This window comes from Mobula birostris, chromosome 19 (genome assembly GCF_030028105.1).
Source record: "Mobula birostris isolate sMobBir1 chromosome 19, sMobBir1.hap1, whole genome shotgun sequence".
Taxonomy (NCBI): domain Eukaryota; kingdom Metazoa; phylum Chordata; class Chondrichthyes; order Myliobatiformes; family Myliobatidae; genus Mobula; species Mobula birostris.
Window position 1 is genome coordinate 14,262,381 of NC_092388.1, and position 24,380 is coordinate 14,286,760.

General features: G+C 42.4%; 1 protein-coding gene across 1 annotated transcript in view; it reads right to left on the bottom strand.

Annotated features, from left to right (window-relative positions):
- The window catches only part of LOC140212452 (adenylate cyclase type 2-like), a 507,180-nt gene that overhangs the window by 151,644 nt on the left and 331,156 nt on the right, over positions 1 to 24,380 (bottom strand). The window lies entirely within an intron of this gene.

Consider the following 24,380-nt stretch of genomic DNA (forward strand, 5'->3'; position numbering starts at 1 on the left):
ATGTCAGACAGATAACCTGGCAAAAACCTCAGTTCTAAACTGAGAGATCAAATTAATTTCTTTAATGGGCAGGGGATATTAAATGTGAAGGATAAAATTAAGTTCTTCTTTCATACCAGTCTGGACTTCAAACATTTTTGCTACAAGTCTAACAGAGCAGAATTTAGCAGCTGCTTTTCATCTTACTACTAAATTGTGTCAAGCATATCCCTACAATTTGAAAGATGTGGTATTAGCTTCTGTGCCTTAACATCAAAATAAGCTGATCTTCTTCATGTGGTTATTCGTGATACTTTATGTCCGGAGCTGGTTGATCTGACAGAGAAAATCAAAATCCTCCTATGTTAGTTCTCTACAACCATGGTTGTAATCTCGAATAAATTTTCCTGTCAACTACTTCTTACTTTAATGTTCAGTGAGCAGCAAGTACATTCAGTTGTCACTTTATTAGGTGTCTCCTGTACATAATAAAGTGGCCACGGAGCACATGTCCATGGTCTTACGCTGATGTAGCCCATCCACTTCAAGGATCAATGTGTTGTATGTTCAGACATGCTCTTCCGCACACCATTTTTGTAATGTGTGGTTACTTGAGTTACTGTCACCTTCCTGTCAGTTTGAGCCAGTCGGACCAGTCTCCTCTGACCTCTCTCATTAACAAGGCATTTTAATCCACAGAACTGCAGCTCACAAACGTACTTTGATTCTTGCACCATTCTCTGTAAACTCTAGAGACTATGTATGAAAATCCCGGGAGATCAGCAGGTTCTGAGATATTCAAACCACTCCATCTGGCACCAAGCATCATTCCACGGTCAAGGCCATTTACATCACATTTCTTCCCCATTTTAAAGCAACACACGCAAAATGCTGGAGGAACTCAGCAGGTCAAACAACATCTATGGAAATGAATAAATAGTCGGTGTTTCAGACTTCTTCTTTCAGGACTGGAAAGCAAGGGGGAAGGTGCCAGAATAAAAAGGTGGGGTGAGGGAAGGCAATACAAAGCATCAGAGGGTAGCAAAAATCACAGAAGGGGAGCAGTGAGAGAGGGTCTCACTGAACTCCCATCAAATGGGTAGACATAGACATACTTTATTGATCCCGAGGGAAATTGGGTTTCGTTACAGCTGCACCAACCAAGATTAGAGCATAAATATAGCAATACAAAAACCACAAACAATCAAACAACAATATGCAAACTATGCCAGATGGAAATAAGTCCAGGACCAGCCTATTGGCTCAGGGTGTCTGACCCTCCACTGGAGGAGCTGCAAAGTTCGATGGCCACAGGCAGGAACAACCTCCCATGATGCCCAGTGTTGTATCTCGGTGGAATATGGCCGGAGTCCAACAGCAAGAAGTTCAGTATCTGGGCTACAAATACGTTCCTCGATCGTAATATGACCAGGATTGTACCATCTGTTGTTAACCAGAACAGCGAGCCCCTCTCCTTTATGCTTACCACTCTCAGTGCACTTCCGGTCAGCCCGAACGGTGGAAGCCCTCCATGGAAACGTTTCGGTCGGGTATGTCCTCGTGATTTAACCTTCTTCAGGGTAGCCATCCCTCAAAGAGACTTCGCAGTGGAGCAGTAAATCATAAGTCTGACGTTTGGTCAGAACAACAACTGAACGACTTGACCATGCCTGCGTGCTTTTATGTACTGAGTTGCTGCTACATGATTGGCTGATTAGATATTCAACGTTAAAAGGAAATTTCATTTTCAAAGTGCATATATGTCACCATCTACAACCTTGAGATTCATTTTCCGGTGGGCATACTGAGCAAATCTATAGACTAGCAAATGTAACAGGATTAATGAAAAATCAAGCGGAGTGCAGAAGACGAAAAAACTGTGCAAAGCAAATATGCATAAATAGCAATAAACAATGAGAGCATATGATAACAAGATTAAAGTGAGAGCTTTGGTTGTGAGAACATCTCAATGGATGGGCAAGTGAGATATTTGCATTAACGAGCAGGTGTACAGATGTACCCAATAAAGTGGCCACTGAGTGTGTGTAGAACACAATAGATTAATTCCACTTATTCCGACCACTGTTAGAATAGTCTGGAAATTCTATGGGAGTGTTTTTTTTTGTAGTGGTTCAAACCTGCTAACTCATGGGCAAAATACACTGTTGTGATGATGAATCATTGTTGAGGTATTAGCAGATGCCGGAAAAGTTGCTTTAAGCAGGCCAAAGGAACAGTGGAACTGAGATAAAGGAAAGATTTGGAGAGTGGAAAACAAAGTACTAAATGCTCTCAGGCTCTCTGTTCAAAACTAGGTTGACACGAACACCCGCCAGTTATTATTAAGAAGGTCTCCATGCAGACCAAACGGCAGTCTTTAATGTACTTCCTTAACGCCTGTCCAAAATCGTTTAAAAACTATTTGCCAGGATGATGTCTGGAATGGAGTGAAAACAGACTGGGTATATTCTCATAGGAATGTAGGAGTCTAAGGTACAATGATCTATATAGAATTATGAGGGCCATAGACAGAGTCATAGAGTACTACAGCACAGAAACAGATGCTGTGGCCCATCTAGCCCATGCCAAAGTGTTATTTTGCTTAGTCCCATTGAGCTGCACAGGGACCATCCATGTACCTTTCCAAGATTCCTATTAAAGGCAATATAACTAAATTCACCCTGAAATTCGAGAAGGAAAAGCCAAAGTCAGATGTATCAGTATTACAGTGCAGTAAAGAGGATTACAGAGGCATGAGAGAGAAATTGGCCAGAATTGTATGGAAAGGAACACTGGCAGGGATGATGGCAGGACAGCAATGGCTGGAATTTCTGGAAGCAATTAGGAAAGCATAGGTTATATACATCCCAAAGAGGAAGAAATATACCAAAGGAAAGATGACACAACCTTAACCCGTGACCTCTAGTTGTAGTCCCACCCAACTTCAGTGGAAGAAATCTGCTTGCATTTACCCTATCTCTACACCCTTCATAGTTTTGTATACCTCTATCAAATCTCCTTTCAGTCTTCCACGTTCCAAGGAATAAAGTCCACATAGATTCAACCTTTCCCTATAACTCAGATCCTCAAGACCCAGCAACATCCCTGTAAATACTTTCTGCACTCTTTCATTCATATTAATATAAGATATGATAGACTTTTTCATAGGGCAGGGAAGTCTAGTGCTAGAGAGCACAGGTTTAAAATGAGAGGGAGTTTTCAGAAATTCTACTGTATTTCTTTATTTTCCTGTAAATGCCTGCAAGAAGTGAGTCTCAGAGTAGAATATAGTGGCACATAGGTACCTTGACTTTGAAATTTGAACTTTGACCCATTGTGACAAATGGGATGGATACAGGTAAACATCACAGTCAGCATGGGTGAGTCAGCTGGAAAGTGATTGGTTCTGTGCTGCACATTTCTAGGATTTTATGATTGATTAACTCAAATCTTAAAGACAAAAGTGCAGGAATATATTTAAATTGTTGGCTGTTATTGTTGAGCACATCTCCCCACTGTCAAACTGCGCAAATACAAAAATAAAATAAATAATACTGAGAACATGAGTTGTAGAATCCTTGAAAGTGAGTCCAAAGGTTGTGGAGTCAGTTCTAAGCTGAGGTGAGAGAAGTTATCCACACTGGAGCTTAATGGTTGAATGATAATAACTGTTCCTGGACCTGGTGGTGTAGGACCCGAGGCTCCTGGACCTCCCTCCTGATGGCCACAACAACAAGAGAGCATTGCCTGTATGGTGAGGGTCCTTGATATTGAATGCTTCTTTCTTGTGACAGCACTCCTTGTAGATGTGCTCAGAGGTGGGGACATGCAGTGTGCAGTATGTGCAGAGTACCAGGAACTTCAATAACTTCATGTGAGACAGGGTATACTCATGTTCAAATGGAAGATGCATGTCCAACCTTAGCTCTGCTTAATTAATATAAACTCGTCACTACTTTATTTGACATGTACTTCAAAGTACACACTCAGTGGCCACTTCATTAGGTACGCCTGTACAGCTGCTTGTTAATGCAAATATCTAATCAGCCAATCGTGTGGCAGCAACTCAATGCAGAAGAGCATGCAGACATGGTCAAGGGGTTCAGTTGCTGTTCAGACCAAACATCAGAATGGATAAGAAATGTGATCTAAATGATTTTGATTGTGTAATGATTATTGGTGGCAGACAGGGTGGTCTGAGTATCTCAGAAATGGATTTTCATGCACAGTAGTTTCCGGAGTTCACATAGAATGATGGGAGAGAAAATACGTCGGTGAGTGGCAGTTCTGTGGGTGAAAATGTCATGTTAATCAGAGAGGTCAAAGGAGAATGGCCAGACTGGTTCAAGCTGACAGGAACGCAAATAACCACACATTACAACAGTCGTGTGCAGAAGAGCATTGCTGAATGCACAACATATTGAACCTTGAAATGGATGGGCTACAGCAGCAGGAAACCACAAACATACACCCAGGGTCCAATTTATTAGGTACAGGAGGAACCTAATAAAGTGGCCACTGAGTGTATATTACTGGGGCCACAGCCACAAGCAGGACTGAAGAACTTAACGGTGGAGAATACCAATATTTTCATCTTCATTCATTTTCTTCACCCATCTCATCCACCCATGGAAGTTAAAAACTCCCAGCTCACATAAGCCAGCAGGAGAGTTCACACAAACCCCATTTCTAAGATGGTATTCAGCTGACTTTGCAGATCATGGCACATGCCAGTTGCTTTTTGCCTGCATTGGTTATCGCGTCACACCTAATAAAGAAGTGTCCTTGGAGCACTGGGCATTTCTCTGAGAACTCCTACAAATACTTCAAGTAGAAGAATATCACGGCTAATCCATTGCTTTCACTATTTTGAATTTATTGGCTTAATTTTACACTAATTTGCCTTTTATCATCGATTTGCTGCTTTATTTTACACATCATGAGGTTTCAATTTCACTGTAAGTCTCCAGGCATACTGCCAAAACATCAAAATCTCCTAGTATTGATTCCCTTTGGAAGCTACCAGAGAAGAGCGGTTCACACCAGAGGCACTTACTTGGAAATTACAAGCCTGCTGTGTCTGAATTTCTCTCTGCTAATTTAAATGGATGGGAAATCATGCTTGCAGACCCATCCATTCCTGAGCCACATTGCCTGCAAGCATTCTTCCTCACATGATGCAACTAACCTGCTAACCAAGCAAATAGTCTCAAATTTTCCTTTCAAGGCACTAAAAAAAATCCCGAAAACATGATGTTACCTAAGGCCAAGTGTTAACTGTTACAATTTACTTGTGCTGAATTTGTTCAAATCTTTTGTGTAAAGCAGGTACATGTAATTTAGTAATAATTTATAACTGACAAGACTGCAATTATCAGTAATACTTTCTATTTCATAAATATACTGTGATATTAACCACTCTACAATCTTTTTAGCATTGCTGTGTGACAAAAGAACCAGTTATCAGAAGATTGATGCCGATAAGAGGACAATGGGGAAACATGCAAGGTGCTAATAAGAGAGAGACGAGAGAGATTACCGAAAGGAGACACGGTTCCGAGTATTGTCAGAGACTGGTGGCTTTGAACCTGGAGCTGTTTGAAGTTTGATGGACAGACGATACCCCAGCAGGGGGATAAAAAGGGACAGGTTCGCTAAGGCAACAGACACACGACTCCATGAGGTAACGAGACTCTGGAAGCGGTGTGCCCCCACAAGTTGGTGGAAGTTTTGGAGGTCTGTCGCGGGACCAGCCATAGACGCACAGGGTAGAAAGATACGGTCGGGCGGGAACCTGATGTGTGTGTGTCCGCCCTTGCCTGGGTGCCAGGTTCACCGCAGTTCCCCCATTTGACGATACCGATGTGGATCGGTACTTTCTCCATTTCGAAAAAGTTGCTGCAAGTCAGGACTGGCCGAGGGATAAGTGGGCTGCTTTGCTTCAGAGTGTAATTAAAGGGAAAGCCAAACAAGCTTACTCGGCTTTGTCCGCGAAAGATGCCCAGAGGTATGAGGTGGTGAAAGAGGCCATCCTCAGGATTTATGAGTTGGTCCCGGAGGCATACCGGCAGAGGTTGCGGAATGCGAGGAAGCAGTGGGACCACACGGATTTAGAGTTTGCCCGTGAGATGCAGACATATTGTGAGCGTTGGTGCGCCTCGAAGGGGGTAAACGGGGATTATGACAGACTGCTACAGCAGTTTAAAGGTTGTGTCCCTGAAGGTATGAGACCCTACCTAGATGAGAAAGAGGCAGACACTTTAGCCGCAACTGCTAAGTTAGCGGATGAGTATGCGTTGACACATAAAACGAAGTTTGCCCCGAGTAAAGGCTACCAGAAGGGTAGTCGGGATGGCGGGGAGAGTCCGCCAGAAAAGTCAGGAAGTAAGCCGGGGACTAGTGAGAAGGATAAGGTAGACCGGGAGCAGTTTGGTAGGAAGTCTCCTGGGGTCGTATGTTATAATTGTGGGAAAGTCGGACACTTTGCGTCCAGGTGCTTTGCCCCAAAGAAGGAGACGGGAAAAGGAAAGGCGGCGTTTCCAACTGGCTGTATTGAGCTGGTAAGCAAACCGCTAGGAGAGGAGAGGGCTAAGTTCAGGAAGGGCGCGAGAGGTTTATCTCGACCGGATTGGTGTCGGTGAAGGAGGGGTTAAACCCAGTTCCAGTGCGGATCTGGAGAGACATGGGAGCGTGTCAGTCATTGATATTAAAGAGTATATTAGACTTTAGTTCAGAGACCGAGACTGGGAAAGTCAGCGTCATAAAAGGCATTGGGAAAGGGACTGAGGCAGTGCCTTTGCACCAGATACACCTACAAAGCCACTTGGTCTCTGGACCGGTCACGATAGGGGTGAGGCTCGAACTACCGATGAAAGGCGTGAAGATCTTCCTCGGTAATGACCTTGCCGGCGGGAAAGTGTATCCAGCAGTAAAATTGACAGGCCCGCCTGCCAGCATTGAGGCCCCGCCCATGGACTCACAGGGTTATCCCGTTTGCTCAGTGACTCGGCGTATGTCCAGAAAGACTGCCGAAGTAAATTTAGCTGAGACGTTTCTACCAGCCTTGTACCAGGGGGAGGTAGAAAGTGAAAAGAAGGAGCATAGTGAAACAGGAGAAAGTGAAGGAGGTGAGGCTGACTCAGCATTAGCAAGGAAGGACTTTGTACAGACGCAGGAGCAAGACGAGGAGCTGATGGTTTCGGCGGAGACAGCTCTCTCTGAAGCAGAATTAAAAAGGAAGCCAGTGGGCTATTATATGAAGGAGGGGGTGCGAAGGAAGAAAGGGAGACCAAGTACCGTGCCCGCAGATGAGGAATGGGGGGTGGTGCCAAAAATTTATGGGGATGAGATTCTTAACCTGGCCCACAAGATACCCCTCGGTGGACATTTTGGGGGGAGGAAAGCAGTCGGCAGAATCATAAAAGGGTTGTACTAGCTGCACAGGAGGAAGGATGTTGTTGACTATTGTAGACGTAAGTTAACACAGTTAGAGGCTATTAACATGTTAAAAGCTCACCACAATCAGAAAACAGATCTAACTGGTGATATCATGACAATTAATGAGGCTAGGGTGCCACCTGATAAGGGGAAAACCCATTTTGAAAAGTGTGGTGCTGACCAGATGGGAGACCTCTATTGTGTTGACCGATTTTGCTGTTGAGTTCTCTCCCCTAATCCCCGAACAAAGCAAACCGCTACCAGAGCTAATTAAGCGGCACGCCCACATAGGTCCAGATGTCCCGAGGCGATGCAAAGAGCTGGAACATGGAGCTGTTGCCACATCAGGTCAGCCTAGTGAGCAACATCCCTATAGGATGATTAATTCAGTGTCAAAAGGGCTAAAGAACGCAGAAGCGTATATTGGCGATGTAGTGGTCTGGAGTGACACGTGGGAGGAGCACATTATGGCGACAGAGGAGCTGTTTAAATGGCTGTCTGAACCCAGCCTGACAGTGAACCTCGCAAAAAGTGAGTTCTGCCGCGCGAAGGTCACTTATCTGGGATTTGTGGTAGGACAGGGGCAGCTGGCTCCGATGCAAGCTAGGGTGCGGGCTATCTCTGAAGTCCCCACCCCGACAGACAAGGGAGCCCTGAGAAGGTTCTTGGAGATGGTGGGGTACTATCGGAAGTTTTGCAGGAAAAAAAAACAACTTTGCGGATAGTACCCACCCTCTTACTAAGCCCTTGCCAAAGAATGCTAAGTTGGTATGGGACGACCCTTGTTATCTGTGTCCAGGGCGAAAACCACTGAGAAGTTACACTGATCACAATTCATTAGTGTTTTCAGCCACTATGAAGTTTGCTAAGTTGGAGCCTGGTTTTAGAGGATTATTAAAATAACACATATAAAAGGAACAGAAAATGTGATTGCTGACCGTCTGTCCAGGTGTTGACAACTTAAAGTTCTCTGTATTAGCCAAAGAGCTGATGAACATGTATATTTGTGTGTATCTAAGAATGTATTCCTGCCTATTATTTTTACCCCGGTAAAAATCCTTTGAAGGGTAGGGATGTGACAAAAGAACCAGTTATCAGAAGATTGATGCCGATAAGAGGACAATGGGGGAACATGCAAGGTGCTAATAAGAGAGAGACGAGAGAGATTACCGAAAGGAGACACGGTTCTGAGTATTGTCAGAGACTGGTGGCTTTGAACCCTGAACTGTTTGAAGTTTGATGGACAGGCGATACCCCAGCAGGGGGATAAAAAGGGACAGGTTCGCTAAGGCAACAGACACACGACTCCACGAGGTAACGAGACCCTGGAAGCGGTGTGCCCCTACAAGTTGGTGGGAGTTTTGGAGGTCTGGTCATGGGACCAGCCATAGACGCACACAGGGTGGAAAGATACGGTCGGGCGGGAACCTGGTGTGTGTGTCCGCCCTTGCCTGGGTGCCAGGTTCACCGCAGAGGAACGATTGTATCTGGAATGGAGGGGTCACAGTCGGTGACCTCAGAAGACATTACAAAGGGCTTACCCGAAAGCTAACTGCGAGGAATATCGAAGGTCTGTTTGGAATCCGTTTTGAATATTCATTCGCTTTCGCTCGCTCTCTCTCTCTTCTCCCCACCCCAACGGCACAACAGTGATTACTGCGAACTGAACTGAACTAAATTGAACTGAACTTTGTGTCACTTGAAACTGATCATTTACCCCTAGACTGCGATAGAGCTTGATTGATCCTATTATCCTAGTTCTGTGTACATGTGTGTTTTATCATTGCTAAGCTGTTGCATTTATATCCTTTTGATTAGAGTACTGTGTTGCTTATTTCTTTGATAAACCTTTCTTAGTTCCAGTAATCCAGACTCCAACTAAGTGGTCCATTTCTGCCGGTTTGGCAACCCAGTTACGGGGTATGTAACAGCTGCTAGAATTATAAATATTAGGTTAGATTAGATTAGATTCAACTTTATTGTCATTGTGTCGAGTACAGATACAAAGCCAATGAAATGCATTTAGCATCTGACCAGAAATGCAAAGAATAGTGTTATTTACAAAATAACTGCGAATAAAAAAAGTGCTACAGCACACAAATATAAAAGTACTGAGACAGTACAATACGGATGCAATACTGCTTAGCGCTGTGAATACGCCAAGCAATTCAGCATATGTTTCCTACTTTATGCTTTAGCAATGTGAAAAATAGCAAAATCTCGACTATCACTTTGATTATTAGTTCTCCTTCCAAGTACTTTGCTTGAATTTCTTCTCCTTTTTGTCAACTCTAGTTAAAGGTCACTGCACAGTGTGGAACTTTAAAAAAAAACAACAGAATGGCCATTTCTTCAAAGCTCAAAGTAAATTTATCATCCAAGTGCATATTTGTCACCATATACTACCTTGAAATTTATTTTCTTGCAGGCATTCAGAGCGGAAGGAAGAAATACAATGACTGCCAAACAACAAATGTGGAAAAGACAAACTACAAATACGAAAAAAAATACTGAGAACATGACTAACTAAAAGAGCTAGTAAGAGATTTGAGCTCTTCTTTCAGTTAGTCCTGATGAAGGGTCTCGGCCCGAAATGTCGACTGTACCTCTTCCTGTAGATACTGCCTGGCCTGCTGCATTCACCAGCAACTTTGATGTGTGTTGCTGAGAACATGGGTTGTAGTTTATAGTATTAAGTTGACATTTTATTATTTTCTAATTGGTTAATACCATTAGGAGAACAACTTAATTATTTTCTACTTTTTAATATTACATTGTTTTCAGGTGAAAGATGTAAATTATGTTACTTTCATTATGCAAATATTGTCCTCAGAACAAAACCATATTAAAAAACAAAAGTTGAAAATACTGTTTCAAAAGAGGTACAGTTGAGCACCAAGTAAAACCCCTAGTAAGAACACCTGGAGTAAAGTCCATTTATTTGACCACTAGTTTTCCTGTATTTTGAGCAATAAGGACACATGTGATGTAGACATCCTTGATGTTACTAGTATAACTGAAAAACTATTTTGTTTCAGATTCAATTTCTTAGGGTATATTTACACAGAAACTCGTGGATTTGGATAGTTTTTGCAGTACCTGCCAAGGAAGATCTCTTCATGTTACTTGTCTGGCAGAGTGCTTCATGCAATCAGGACGAGCAGTCTGAGATTGATTCAAGTAAGAGCAAGCTATTACTTTCAGTTACTCCTTCACAGACGATTCATTTGGATGATATGGATGGTAGAATCATCACCTATCTTTTTGGATATGTGTTACAATGGGATTGTTGCTTTAGAACCCAAATCCAGTCCCAACAAATTTCTACCCTTGTTGTCTGGTACCTTGATACACAATTGCAGGTTCTTCTAATAAAAATATGACAGGGTCACATTCCTTTATCCGAAATTCTGAAATCCAAAGAGCTCCGAAAACCGGTTTTTTTCGCCAACAGCTGACGTCACTCAGGTGTGACGTGGCAGCACTAGCAGAGGCCGCCAGACGTCAGTTGTGGCTCAGTGCTCATACTGGTTACACGTGCATTTGCTGTTCGCTGATATTTTGTGTTCACGGTTGACTTTGTGTTCAATTTCACTGTGAAAATGTCAAAAAAAAGCTGCAGATACCCCTATGGGTAACAATAAGAAAAAGGGAAGGAAGCATCTAACATTATCAATAACGCAGAAAGTGGAGTTATTGCAGAAGCTTGATCGTGGTGTGTCTGTGCGGCGCGTTACTGAAGAAAATAGTGTCGGAACTACCACTGTACATGATTTAAATAAACAGAAAGAAAAGTTACTGAAGTTTTATAGTGACAGTGACTGTGACATTCTACATTTATTCCAATATGTCATTTACCATGTGTTTGATTCGGTTCGTTTGAAGCTGTATATTTTAATGTTTTATTGAATGTTTTTGTTGGAAATCAATTTTTTTGTCATTATGCCCTATACAATACAGTATGACAACTATTTACATAGCATTTACATTGTATTTGGTATTATCAGTAATCTAGAGATGATTTAAAGTATACGGGAGGATGTGAGTAGGTTTGGTGTGCCACCGGGTCCTAAAGTCCACTGCGCTGAGACAGGTTAAATAAGGCACTCGAGCATACGTGATTTTTGGTATTGGGGTGGGGGGGGGGGGGGGTCTGAAATCCAAAAAATTCTGAATTCCGAAATGCAACTGGCCCCAAGGATTTCGGATAAAGGATTGTGGACCAAATTTCTAATTCATTTGCCATCTGTATCCAATTCACCCCTGTGGTTGCAATATGCACAGTTTTTTGCTGAGACTGGACCCAATGCAGGTGAAGTTATATCTATTTAGGTGGCTATGGCCATTGTGATTGGGAAATTTTGGGAAGAGGAATGCCTGGATAGCTGTTGTACATCACACAATTTAAAGTATAGAACAGATATTAAGATTTAATTACTCTATCCAGCTGATTAATCATGGGATGTTAAGATGACTTTTAGAACATAGAATCCATGTTGATGTCAGTACAGGTCCTTCAGCCCACAGTGTTATGTCGGCCTTTTAATCCAACCCCTCCCTCCTACATAGCCCTCCATTTTTCTATCATCCACTTGCCGGTCTAAGAGTTTCTTAAATGTCTCTAATGTATCTGCCACTCCCACCAGCCCTGGCAGGGCATTTAATGCATCCACCACTCTGTGTAAAATAACTTACCCCCCCCCCCAACTATACTTTCCTCCAATCACCTGAAAATTATTTCCTCTCGAATTAGTCATTCCCACCTAGGGTGAAAATTTCAGGCTACCCACTCAATCTGTCTCTCATCATCTTGTACACCTCTGTCAAGTTACCTCTCATCCTCTTTCGCTCCAAAGAGAAAAGCCCCAGCTTGCTCAACGTTTCCTCATTAAGACACGCACTTCAGGTATCCAGGTATCATCCTGCTAAATCTCTTCTGCACTCTTTCTAAAGCTTCCACATCCTTCCTATAATGAGGTGACCAGAACTGAACACAATATTGCAAGTGTGGTGTAACCAGGGTTTTATAGGGCTGCAATATTTCTGAAATCAATTTCAGTATTCAAGTTTATCTTCGTTGGGACAGCACAGTAGTGTAAAGCTATTTCAGCAGCAGCGACCCAGGTTCAGTTCCTCTGCTGTAAGGAATTTGTACAATCTCCCCATGACCGCGTGGGTTTCCTTTGGGTGCTCCAGCTTCCTCCCACGTTCCAAAGACATACGAATCAATGGGTTAATTGGTATAATAGGGGCGGATTGGCTTGTTACCCTGCTGTATCTCTAATCAAACAAATAAATCAACTAAATCAATAAATCATTGAAAAGAGCTTATGACTGCATTTTCATTTCTCTTTGAAGTACCATCAGTAAAATTCCTCAACCAACATCCTCATTTCGGGAAGCAAAACATACACAGAATTGTATTAGGCAAACAAGTGCTTGTAGAAGCAGCTGAAATGTTGGAATATATTTTATCCTGAAGCTATCCAGGCAGTGTTTGCTTCTTGCTGCTCAGTCAATGATGTTGCTCGCCAAGAAAGACTATGCTCACTCTACTGTGAAATGAACAATTGTCAATAAGAAACAAACAAAGCTGTTAAAGCTGGTATATTTTAAATCATACTAAAATGCTTTGATGCAGGAATGCATTATCATTTCCTGGGAACTTTGAGAAGGAAATAGAGTCTCCATTCATCCACACAAGAAGTTGCTGTTACCATATTGAATTGGATCTATGCTAGGCATCCCCGTGATTGACTGAAATAAACATTGGCATCAAATATAAAAACAGCAATGCTGTGTTGGAATTAAACTTCCTGGAAACTAGTGCCAAGAGTTCTGCAGTTTGCTCAATTTTAATTGAGCCTAGAAAAACATGACACCTATACTCAAGCTGTTGGTGGCTTTAGCAGAGCTAAAAGAGAATCTTCTAAAGTACCTCTCTTGAAAGCTTTGGTCTATTGGGGAATTTTGGACATCGTTTGTCAGCTGATCGTTGGGTTTTAAAAAGATTTTTTTTTAATTTGGAGAGAGGAAATTTTGAAAAAAAAAATTTGTAAGAAAATGGTACTACTCGGCAGGGAGAAATTATCTAGCTTAAGATCATTCACAAATAAAGATGTATTTGCTTAAGAATGAGTAACTTTCTATATTTTGGCAAAGGTTGAGTAGGTGAGGACTTTAATCCCTGGAGTGTAGGAGAATGAGGGGAGATTTGATAGAGGTATACAGCATATGAGGGGTATAGTTAGGAGAAATTCAAGTGGGCTTTATCCACTGAGGTTACGTGAGACTACAACTAGAGGTCATAGGTTAAGGCTGAAATGTGAAATATTCAAGTGGAATCTGAGGGGGAACTTCTGCACTCAGAGGGTGGTGAGAGTGTGGAACGAGCTGCCAGGGGAAGTGGTGGATGAGGGTTCAATTTCAACATTTAAGAGGAATTTGGATAAGTACATGGATGGGAAGGGTATGGAGGGCTATGGTTGGGTGCTGGTAGATGGGAGTAGGCAGAATAAAAGTTTGGCATCGATTGTTTCTGTGCTGTAGGGTTTCACGATTCTATGACACTATAATGTTAGATGATACCAATCTTGGTTGAAAGTTTTAATTCTGGTACCTGTACTGCATTTCCTGATATTTTACCATCTTGTGCCACCAGACTGGATATGGTTTGATTTGAAGGAACAAGCTTGCCAGCTCATTTTAGTTGACGAAATATTATTTCTTCTGATCCAACCTGGAATCATAAAATCAACAGCACAGAAGGAAATCCCGCTCCTGTGCCAGCTCTGTGAAAAAGACCCATTTATCCCTTGCCCTTTATACATTGCCTTGGAAATTAGTTGTGATCAAATTGACAACCACAGTTTGCTAGAATAATGATGACCATGCCCCCAGACCAACCTAAACCAGTCCTCAGACATGTACATTTCGGTACGCTTCCAGATTTTATCAGTGACTTTCAGTTTATACTTCAGTGCTTATATTTTTGAATTATAATCTTATAGACCATGATGAAAATGAAAGAAGTTAGAAATGAATATAAATATTAATAGAAAGAAGAATATTTTTTGCTTTCAGGTCATTTAGTAATTTTTTTCATTAAGACCTTTGTATTCTTCTTTTAGGCTCTGCATCTAATTAGGTACCAGCTTTTAAAATGAGATTTCTGCTTGGTAATGTATTAGAATATTCAGCCTCAAGAAGGGACGCATATATTTTTCAGCATGTAGCCCAAAGGAATCAATGGTGCATTGGACTATTGGAGTTACCCGTCACATTAACCAGGCCAACTGTGCTCAATGCCACCAAATGAATTGTCTACAATCAGCACAAATTTCAAATGGGGAGAAAGGGCTAAATTTGATCAGAATCTGAATTATTGTCACAGACATAAGCCGTGAAAGTTGTTGCTTCGTGGCAGTAGTGCAGTGCAAACATAACAGATTACTGAAAGTTACAATTTAAAAAAGTTAAGTAAATTAGTGCAAAAGAGGAATAGCGAGGTAGTGTTCATGGAGCATTCAGAAATCTGATGGCAGAGAGAAAGGAGCTCTTTCAAAAATGTTGAGTGTGGGTCTTCAGGCTCCTGTAGCTCCTCCTTAATTTAGTGATGGAAAGAGTCCCAAAATTGGGCATGGGAATCCTGTGCACAATTAAGTGAATTTTAGACAACTTTGCAATCTTCTTCCGACTGTCAATATCAACAATTGCAGCATCCAGCCAGTTAACTCACTGGCTGTATTAGTGGCCTTTACCATTAACAAAGGCTTAATACTTATCAAACTTCACTTTAAATATGCCAAACAACTTGGCCTTCACAGCCATCTGTGACATTGAATTCTGCAGATTCACTACCCTTGGCTAAAGAAATTCCTCCTTGTCTCTGTTCTAAAGAGACGTCCTTCTATTCTAAGATTGTACCCTCTGATCTTAGTCTCCCCTTTATAGGAAACATCCTCTCCAAGTCCACTCTATCTAGGCCTTTCAATAGTCGTTAAGTTTCAGTGAGATCCAACCCCCGCATTCTTCTAAACTCCAGTGAGTACAGGACTAGACCATCAAACACTTCTCATACATTAACCCTTTCATTTCTGTGATCATTCTTGTAAACCTCTTCTGGACCCTCTCCAATGCCAGTACCTCCTTTCTTAGATAAAACTGCTCACATTACTCCAAGTGTGATCTGACCAGTGCATTATAAAGCCTCAGGCATTACACCCTTGCATTCATATTCTAATCCTCTCAAAATGAATGCCAACATTCCATTTGGCTTCCTTAACATCAACTCAATCTGTAAGATAACCTTTAGGGAATTCTGCACAAGGATTTTTGCACTTCTGATTTTTGAGTTTTTTTCCCCGTTTAGGAAATGCCTTTACTCCTTCTACTAAGTGCATGACCATACATTCCTCTACACTATATTCTTTTCCCATTCTCCTAATCTGCTTAAGTCCTTCTGCAGACTCCCTGCTTCCTCAACGCTACCTGCCCCACCACTTAACTTTATATTTTCCACAAACTTGGCCGCTAAGCCATCAATTTTGTCATCGAAATGATTGACATATAGCGTGAAAAGAAGCGATGCCAACACCGACCCCCGCCGAACACCACCAGTCTTCGGCAGCCAACCAGAAAAGCCCCCCTTTATTCCCACTCTTTGCCTCCTGCCAGTTAATCAGTCTTCTAGCCATGCTAGCATTTTTCCTGTGATACCTTGGGCTCTTGTCTTGTTTTGCAGTCTCATGTGCAGCACTTTGTCAAAGGCCTTTTGATAATCCAAGGAAACGACAAACACTGACTCTCCTGGATATGGTTTGATTTGAAATCGATCATGCCTGTTATTTGCTAAAAGAATTCCAACTGATTTATCAGGCAAGATTTCTCCTTAAGGAAATCATGCTGACTTCAGCCTATTTTTTCATGTGCCTCCTTAGTAATATACTTCAATGTCTTCCCAAGCACTGGAGTCCGTCTAACTGGCCTACCATCTCCTGTCTTTTGCCTCCCTCCCTTCAAGTGACAGAAAGAATGAGGAGGGTGGTGGGTGGGTTGGGGAAGGGTGGGGAGTTGACGGGTGAAAGAGTTAAAGGGCTGAAGAAGAAAGACTCTGGAGAGGACAGTAGACTGTGGGTGAAGGGGACGGAGGAGGTGAACCAGAGCGGGGTGATGGGTAGGTGAGGAGAAGAAAAGGCATGAGAGAGGAACCAGAAGAAGGAGGATGAGAAATTACCAAAGGTTTGGGAAATTGATATCAGGTTGGAGGCCAATCAGACGGAATATGAGGGAAATTGAGGCTTCATATTTTGGAGCACTCCACTGCAGGATTAGGTGAAGGAGAAATATCCTTTATCCATTAGAGGGATATAGAATGCCCTCCAGGCCAATGTCTAAAAAATGGAATCAGTTAGCTCTGAAAATAAAGGCCAGCCGTTAAACCTGAAGCACTAGGTGTCATGCCACAGGATATTAACCTGTGATAGATATTCACTTTCTAGGGCCATCACTCACTGACTCCAGGAGGTGGCTGGAGCACCTTTTGCAAGTTCTGTGCACCTCCTGGAGGTTCAATATTCTCTCTTCTATAAAAAATTTAAATAAAAATCCAGACTTTGCGGTAATGGCATTTTCTGACCATATGGATGTTAATGGTGAATGTAAGGGAAAAGCATTTCATAAAAACAATATTGAATATGGTGAGGCAGAAGTGAATGAAAAGGAACAATTTGACCTCCTGGGTATTGTAGGCAGTTTATCCTCCTCCTTCTTCCCCAAACTATTTGCAGTCCCATTTTGAGGGAACAGAAGAGCCCGGGTGGCCACACAACCTCGACCGGGAAAAACACAGAAGCCCCTGAACATTTGGTGTACCTCCATCAATTTTCTATTTCCCACATGTTATCTAGCAGTTCGGGAATGCGTTGAATGTTGGGTAGGCAATATAATTTTAAACAGTGGAGCTAACGTTGTGTTGTGTGTGTTGCCGTGCAGCACCATTAAATAATTGGTCATGAAGCAGGAAAAATAACTTTTTATGGCTTTGTCAAAGTACCTTTTGGTGAAGTGGTTGCTCCACCTCAACTTCTAACCCAGAGAGATACTAAAACTCAGACTCCTTTCCTAATGTACCTAATATGAAACGGACCCCCCCCCCACCAAACCATTTTCTTTCCTCAACCTTTTAACTACTTTGCAATCCTTTCATCTCTTTATTCAAAGACGTTCACTGCTCACTGAGGATCCTCTTGTTCTCTTGCCATAGCATTATCAACTCACACTTTCAATAAATTGCAAGGGAACAGCTTTCATTTATAATGTGCATGAACAAGCCCAACTAACGGGCGCATTTGTGAGATGTCCTGTACCAGCAAAATCTGCCTATTTGATATGAATAGAACAAATTGAAGATGACAACTTTCTATTTATTATTGTTCACTTAGTGCCAACATTTATTACTCAGATAAACAGAATTCCTTTATAAGAGTTATGGGAAAACAGTGCACTGATAAAAAAGAGAAACTATGATATTGCTTCTGCCAAAATTTATTGTTTTGCAGCCATAAATCTTTCATAAAACGCTGCTATGTACAATTGAATTTCAGCACTGCACGCCCATTAATCACCCTGCAGTTTTTCATGCCTCCACTTTGATCTGTTGAAATCCAAACTGGTCTGAGGAACTTGACAGTAATAAGTTGAATATGGCAGGTTGTTTCATTAAACTCAACACAAAATTCACTCAGAGAAAGTATGCTTTCTTATTTACTGCCCGTTTTGCCATCGGCATTTAGGGCAGCAATGAAAGATCCTCCATCATTGGTGGTGTGTAGAGCTTCCTTCACTGTGTCAGTAGCTTTCACTACCAGTCCGGGATGGAGACTCAGGAATGCTGTCGCACTCAGATGTAGAAGGATTCTTCATTACCGTTTCCGTAATAATCGTCAGGGTTGTTAGCCCTGAGCTGAACCTCCAAACCTGGAGGACCGGTGGACCACTTTTAATCTGGCTTCTACCCTTGGTCCTGTTTGGCATGGGTGACCCTACCAAGAGCCAGAGCATAAAGCCCTGACTCCAGCCAAAACAGCTCTCTGGGTCATTGAGGCAGATAAGCCTCCAAACCACGACAAGGTTGTGGTCCTCTTGGAGAGAGAAAGTATGCTCCCCTGTTTAAATTATTCCACTTTGGGTTAGAACAACAAGTTTGCTACTGAAACTTCTTTGTTCAATCTGGATGATGTTCACACACTATTCATTTGATCATGTAGCCTCTCAAAGACACCTTCAAAATTGTGACCTTTCTTCTCTTAGGCACCCGTTAATCTTGTGAGACCATGGAATCGCACCTTGGAAGGTTTCCAGGGTGCAGGCCTGGGCAAGGTTGTATGGAAGACCGGCAGTTGCCCGTGCTGCAAGTCTCCCCTCTCCACGCCACCGATGTTGTCCAAGGGAAGGGCATTAGGACCCATACAGCTTGGCACCGGTGTCGTCACAGAGCAACGTGTGGTTAAGTGCCTTGCTCAAGGACACAACACGCTGCCTCAGCCAAGGCTCGAACTAGCGACCTTCAGATCACTAGACAAACACCTTAATCGCTTGGCTACGCGCCAACACCGTTATTAAATAAACCCTTACTAAATAAAACAAAATTGAAAATCAGAGAAATATTAAGGTTTGCATCCTTCAAAGATACCAGATAAAGAGCATCAATTGTGTACTTTCCAGGTGAAATTCACAAGAAACAATACCTCCTCCGGCAAGGTGAACTTTACCCACCTTGGGTATGGTGACCATCAATTACCTATCTAAACTAATCCCTTTGACCAGCATTTGGTCACAAGGATGAGAAGATCTGCAGATGCTGGAAATCCAAAGCAATACACACACTCAATGCTGGAGGAACTCAGCAGGCAGCATCTATGGAAAAGAGTAAAAGAGTTTCCCCTCTTTCTTCCCAGTCCTGATGAACATTCCCAGTCTGAAACGTTGATTGTTTACTTTTTCCCTTAGATGCTGCCTGTCCTGCTGAGTTCCTCCAGCATTTTGTGTGTGTTGAGCAGTGTTTGCTATATAGTTTATTATACTTGGGGGATTGAGGTTCTCATCCAGATATTTCTAAAATGTTGGGAGATTAAAGATTAGCATTACTCGTCGCATGTACATTGAAACATACAGTGAAATAACCTCATTACACACCCATCTGAATACTGTCTCTTGCCTTAGATTCTTCCTTAACAGCCAGCAGGCGACCACAACAATTAAAGCATTCCTTCCTTGATCCCCACTACTCTGATTGCAAGTTACTCTCTGTTATTTCCTTCATCCATGTTCTCCACTCTCATTTTCCATGTACCCTTAACACCATTCTATTCAGATTGGCAGATCTTCTAAACTGGAAACAAGAGACGAGCCCTGATTTATTCACATGATTTTGCCATTTAAAGAATGCGTAGTAGATGTTGTGTCCAAGTGCTGTCAGGAATGGAAAGGCAAGAATAGAGTCCCTGCAAGGATTTAAGCCGTTTGACTCCAAGTGTCACCCTTGCAGATGAAGCATGTAAGATTGCTTTTGCTTTCAAAAGCAAGCCATCTGTCTCAGTTGACTCATAACACTAAATGCCAATTCTTGCTGCTTTCCATATGAGACAGCTAGTTGGACAATAACCTCAGAAATCTAGATTTTGCTCTTCTACCATAACAGTGCAAATAGATAATCTCATGGCATGCCACTTTAACTATTCATAAGATAAATAAGATTTGAAATAAGGATTGTAAAAGTGGACTACTCCCCTCTTCCGCACTCCCCATTCTGGTTACCCTCCCATACTTTTTCATCTCCTCCCCTGTCCACATGAGCTGCCCATCACCTCCCCCTGGTTCTCCACCTCCTTCCTTTTGTTCTATGGTGCAGTGCCTCTCCTCTCAAATTCCTCCTTCTTCAGTCCTTTATCTATTCCGCCCATCACGTCTCAGCTTCTTACATCATCACCTTTCCCCCTCACCTATCATCTGCCAGCTTATACACTCCTACTTCCTCCCACTTTCTCATTCTGGCTTCAGCTCCCTTACTCCGTGGGCAAAGAGGAGAGTGATCTCCTTTTTCAATTCCACTCCATAGACGATGCCTGACCTTCTGAGTGCCTCCATCATCTTGTGTGTGTTGCTTGAAGCAAGACTGCACTTAGTATGAGGTAGCAGCTTTTTAGTGAACAACTTTGATGTTTTAATTATAAAGGTTGATAAACAATTAAAATCTTGATTCCTTTTTATAGCTTTCCTCTTTTAATAAAGTTCTCTGCGACAGTACTAAAGGACCAATTTACTTCAGCAACAGACGATGTACTGCATTCAGAAAAGTCATAGTCAATGGTTAATTTAACATTTTATTGATATAGAAAACTGAAGTTGTTCCTTTACAATAATTTGGAATACACTGGTACCTACATTTTGTACACTGGTTCTGAAATTTATTCCATTAAAATTGGTGGGAGTGAATTTTATGAACAAGGTAAATTGTACAGACAATTATCACACACAAATATTGCTGGTGAACGCAGCAGGCCAGGCAGTATCAATAGGAAGAGGTACAGTCGACATTTCGGGCCGAGACCTTTCGTCGGGACTAACTGAAAGAAGAGATAATAAGAGATTTGAAAGTGGGAGGGGGAGGGGGAGATCCGAAATGACAGGAGAAGACAGGAGGGGGAGGGATGGAGCTAAGAGCTGGAAAGTTGTTTGGCAAAGGGGATACCAGGCTGGAGAAGGGAGAGGATCATGGGACAGGAGGCCTAGGGAGAAAGAAAGGGGGAGGGGGAAGCCCAAAGGATGGGCAAGGAGTTATAGTGAGAGGGACAGAGGGAGAAAAAAGAGAGGGGAAAAAAGGGAAAAGAAAGAAAAAATAATAATAAATAAATAAGTAAGGGATGGGGTACAGTACGAAGGGGAGGTGGGGCATTAACGGAAGTTAGAGTAGTCAATGTTCATGCCATCAGGTTGGAGGCTACCCAGACGGAATATAAGGTATTGTTCCTCCAACCTGAGTGTGCTTTCATCTTGACAGTAGAGGAGGCAGTGGATCGACATATCAGAATGGGAATGGGATGTGGAATTAAAATGTGTGGCCACTGGGGGATCCTGCTTTCTCTGGCGGACAGAGCGTAGGTGTTCACCGAAACGGTCTCCCAGCCTGCGTCGGGTCTCGCCAATATATAGAAGACCATATCAGGAGCACCGGACGCAGTATATCACCCCAGCCGACTCACAAGTGAAGTGTCACCTCACCTGGAAGGACTGTCTGGGGCCCTGAAGATGAAGCCACACTCAGGTTGGAAGAACAACACCTTATATTCCGTCTGGGTAGCCTCCAACCTGATGGCATGAACACTGACTTCTCTAACTTCCATTAATGCCCCACCTTCCCTTCATACCCCATCTCTTATTTATTCCCCCCACCTTTTTGTCTTTCTTTTTTCTCCCTCTGTCCCTCTCACTATAACTCCTTGCCCATCCTATGGGCTTCACCCCCCCCCACCTTTCTCCCTAGGCCTCCCGTCCCATGATCCTCTCCCTTCTCCAGCCTGGTATCCCTTTTGCCAATCAACTTTTCAGCTCTTGGCTCCATCCCCCCCCCCGTCTTCTCCTATCACTTCGGATCTCCCCCTCCCATTCTCGAATCTCTTACTACCTCTTCTTTCAGTTAGTCCTGACGAAGGGTCTCGGCCCGAAACATCGACTGTACCTCTTCCTAGAGATGCTGCCTGACCTGCTGCGTTCACCAGCATTTTTTGTGTGTGTTGCTTGAATTCCAGCATCTGCAGATTTCCTCGTGTTTGCGTACAGACAATTATGTTTGAATACAATGAATGCAAAAGTACAAACGTTAAAACTTCTGACAAAAAAGCGCACATCTCCTGTTCTGCAATTTTACATCAACCATGCCTACTGATAATTGGGGTCTGACCACCCAACTTGATATCTCATTCAAGATCACTATCAAAATGAGATAGACTGAAGCATAGAATTAAAGACAGGGCTTCATTGTGCTGATCTCTGATCGTTACATGTGGCAGTCCTGCATCTTCACTCAGTTAGTGGGGCTGATTCCTGGTATCACCATGACCCTTCCACAATGTAACCTACAGACTGGCTGAGGGCTTACACCATCTGATCAGCTGAGTCATTTAACAACAGTTTGCAATTTTCATTTGAAAACTATTAAAAAAAGAAACACTTCTTTAAAAAAAAAGCATGAAACTGTTGTATTTAAGTCCCAGACTAGTAGGTTCAAGAACAGTTATTACCCTACTCCTGAACCAGCGTGGATAACTTCACTCGCCACAACTGTGAACTGATTCTACGATCTACCCTACAGCTCATGTTCTCAGTATTATTTTTTTATTAGCACAATTTGTCTTCTTTTGCACATTGGTTGTTTATAAGTCAGTGTTTATGTATAGTCATCTTTTATAAATTCTGTTGTATTTCTTTATTTTTTTGTAAATGCCTGCAAGAAAATGAATCTCAAGGTAGTATGTTGGTAATATTTACTCAGTGGTCACTTTGGTAGCTACAGGAGGGGAACTTGGTTCATTTTCTGCTGCTAAGTCCATCCACTTCAAGGTTTGGCATGTTGTGCATTCAGTGATGTTCTTCTGCACACCACTGTTGAAAGAAATGTTTTTTTCTGAGTTAATGTCACCTTCCTATTGGCCTGAACCTGTGTGTCCATTCTCCTCTGACCCCTCTCGTTAACAAAGCGTTCATGCCCACAGAACTGCCACTCATGGGATGTTCTTTGCTTTTTGCACTACTCTCTGTAAACTCTACAGACTGTTGTGTGTGAAAATTCCAAGAGGTCAGCGGTTTCTGAGATACTCAAACTACCCTGTCTGGCACCACAGAACATAGAAATCTATAGCACATTACAGATGCTTCAGCCCACAATGTGCTGACCATGTAACCTATTCTAGAAACCGCCTAGAATTTCCCTACCTCATAGCCCTCTATTTTTCTAAGCTCCATGTACCTATCTAAGAGTCTCTTAAAAGACCCTATTCTATCCGTCTCTACTACCTTTGCTGGCAGTGCATTCCAGACACTCACCACTCTGTGTGTAAAACTTACCTCTGACATCCCCCCCGTACCTACTTCCAGGCACTTTAAAATTATGCCTCCACGTGTTAGCCATTTCAGCCCTGGGAAAAGGCCTCTGACTATCCACATGATCAATGCCTCTCATCATCTTAGACACCTCTATCAGGTCACCTCTTATCCTCCATCATTCCAAGCAGAAAAGTCCAAGTTCACTCAACTTATTCTCATAAGACATGCTCTCCAATCCAGGCAATGTCCTTGTAAATCTCCTCTGCACTCCCTCTATAGTATCCACATCCTTTCTGTAATGAGGATGACCGGAACTGAACACAGTACTCCAAGTGGGGTCTAACTAAAGTCTTATATAGCTATAGCATTACCCCACAACTCTTGAACTCAATCAGGCAGTTGATGAAGACTAACATACCATACGCCTTCTTAACAATACTAAACAATCATTCCACAGTCAAAATCATTTAGACCATATTCCTTCACCATTCTGATGTTTAGTCTGAATAATAACTGAACCTCTTGACCATGTCTGTGTCCTTTTATGCATTGAGTTGCTATGATATGATTAGCTGATTAGATATTTGCAGTTGCAAACAACAAGCAACACACATCAAAGTTGCTGATGAACGCAGCAGGCCAGGCAGCATCTCTAGGAAGAGGTACAGTCGACGTTTCAGGCCGAGACCCTTCGTCAGGACTAACTGAAGGAAGAGTTAGTAAGAGATATTTGCAGTAATGGGCAGGTGCACAGGTGTACCTAATAAAGTGGCCACTAAGTGTACCTGTAATTAGATAATAAATTTTAATTAGATTTTGACTTTATTTAATTAATTTAAAATAAAGAAAAATAAATGACGAAG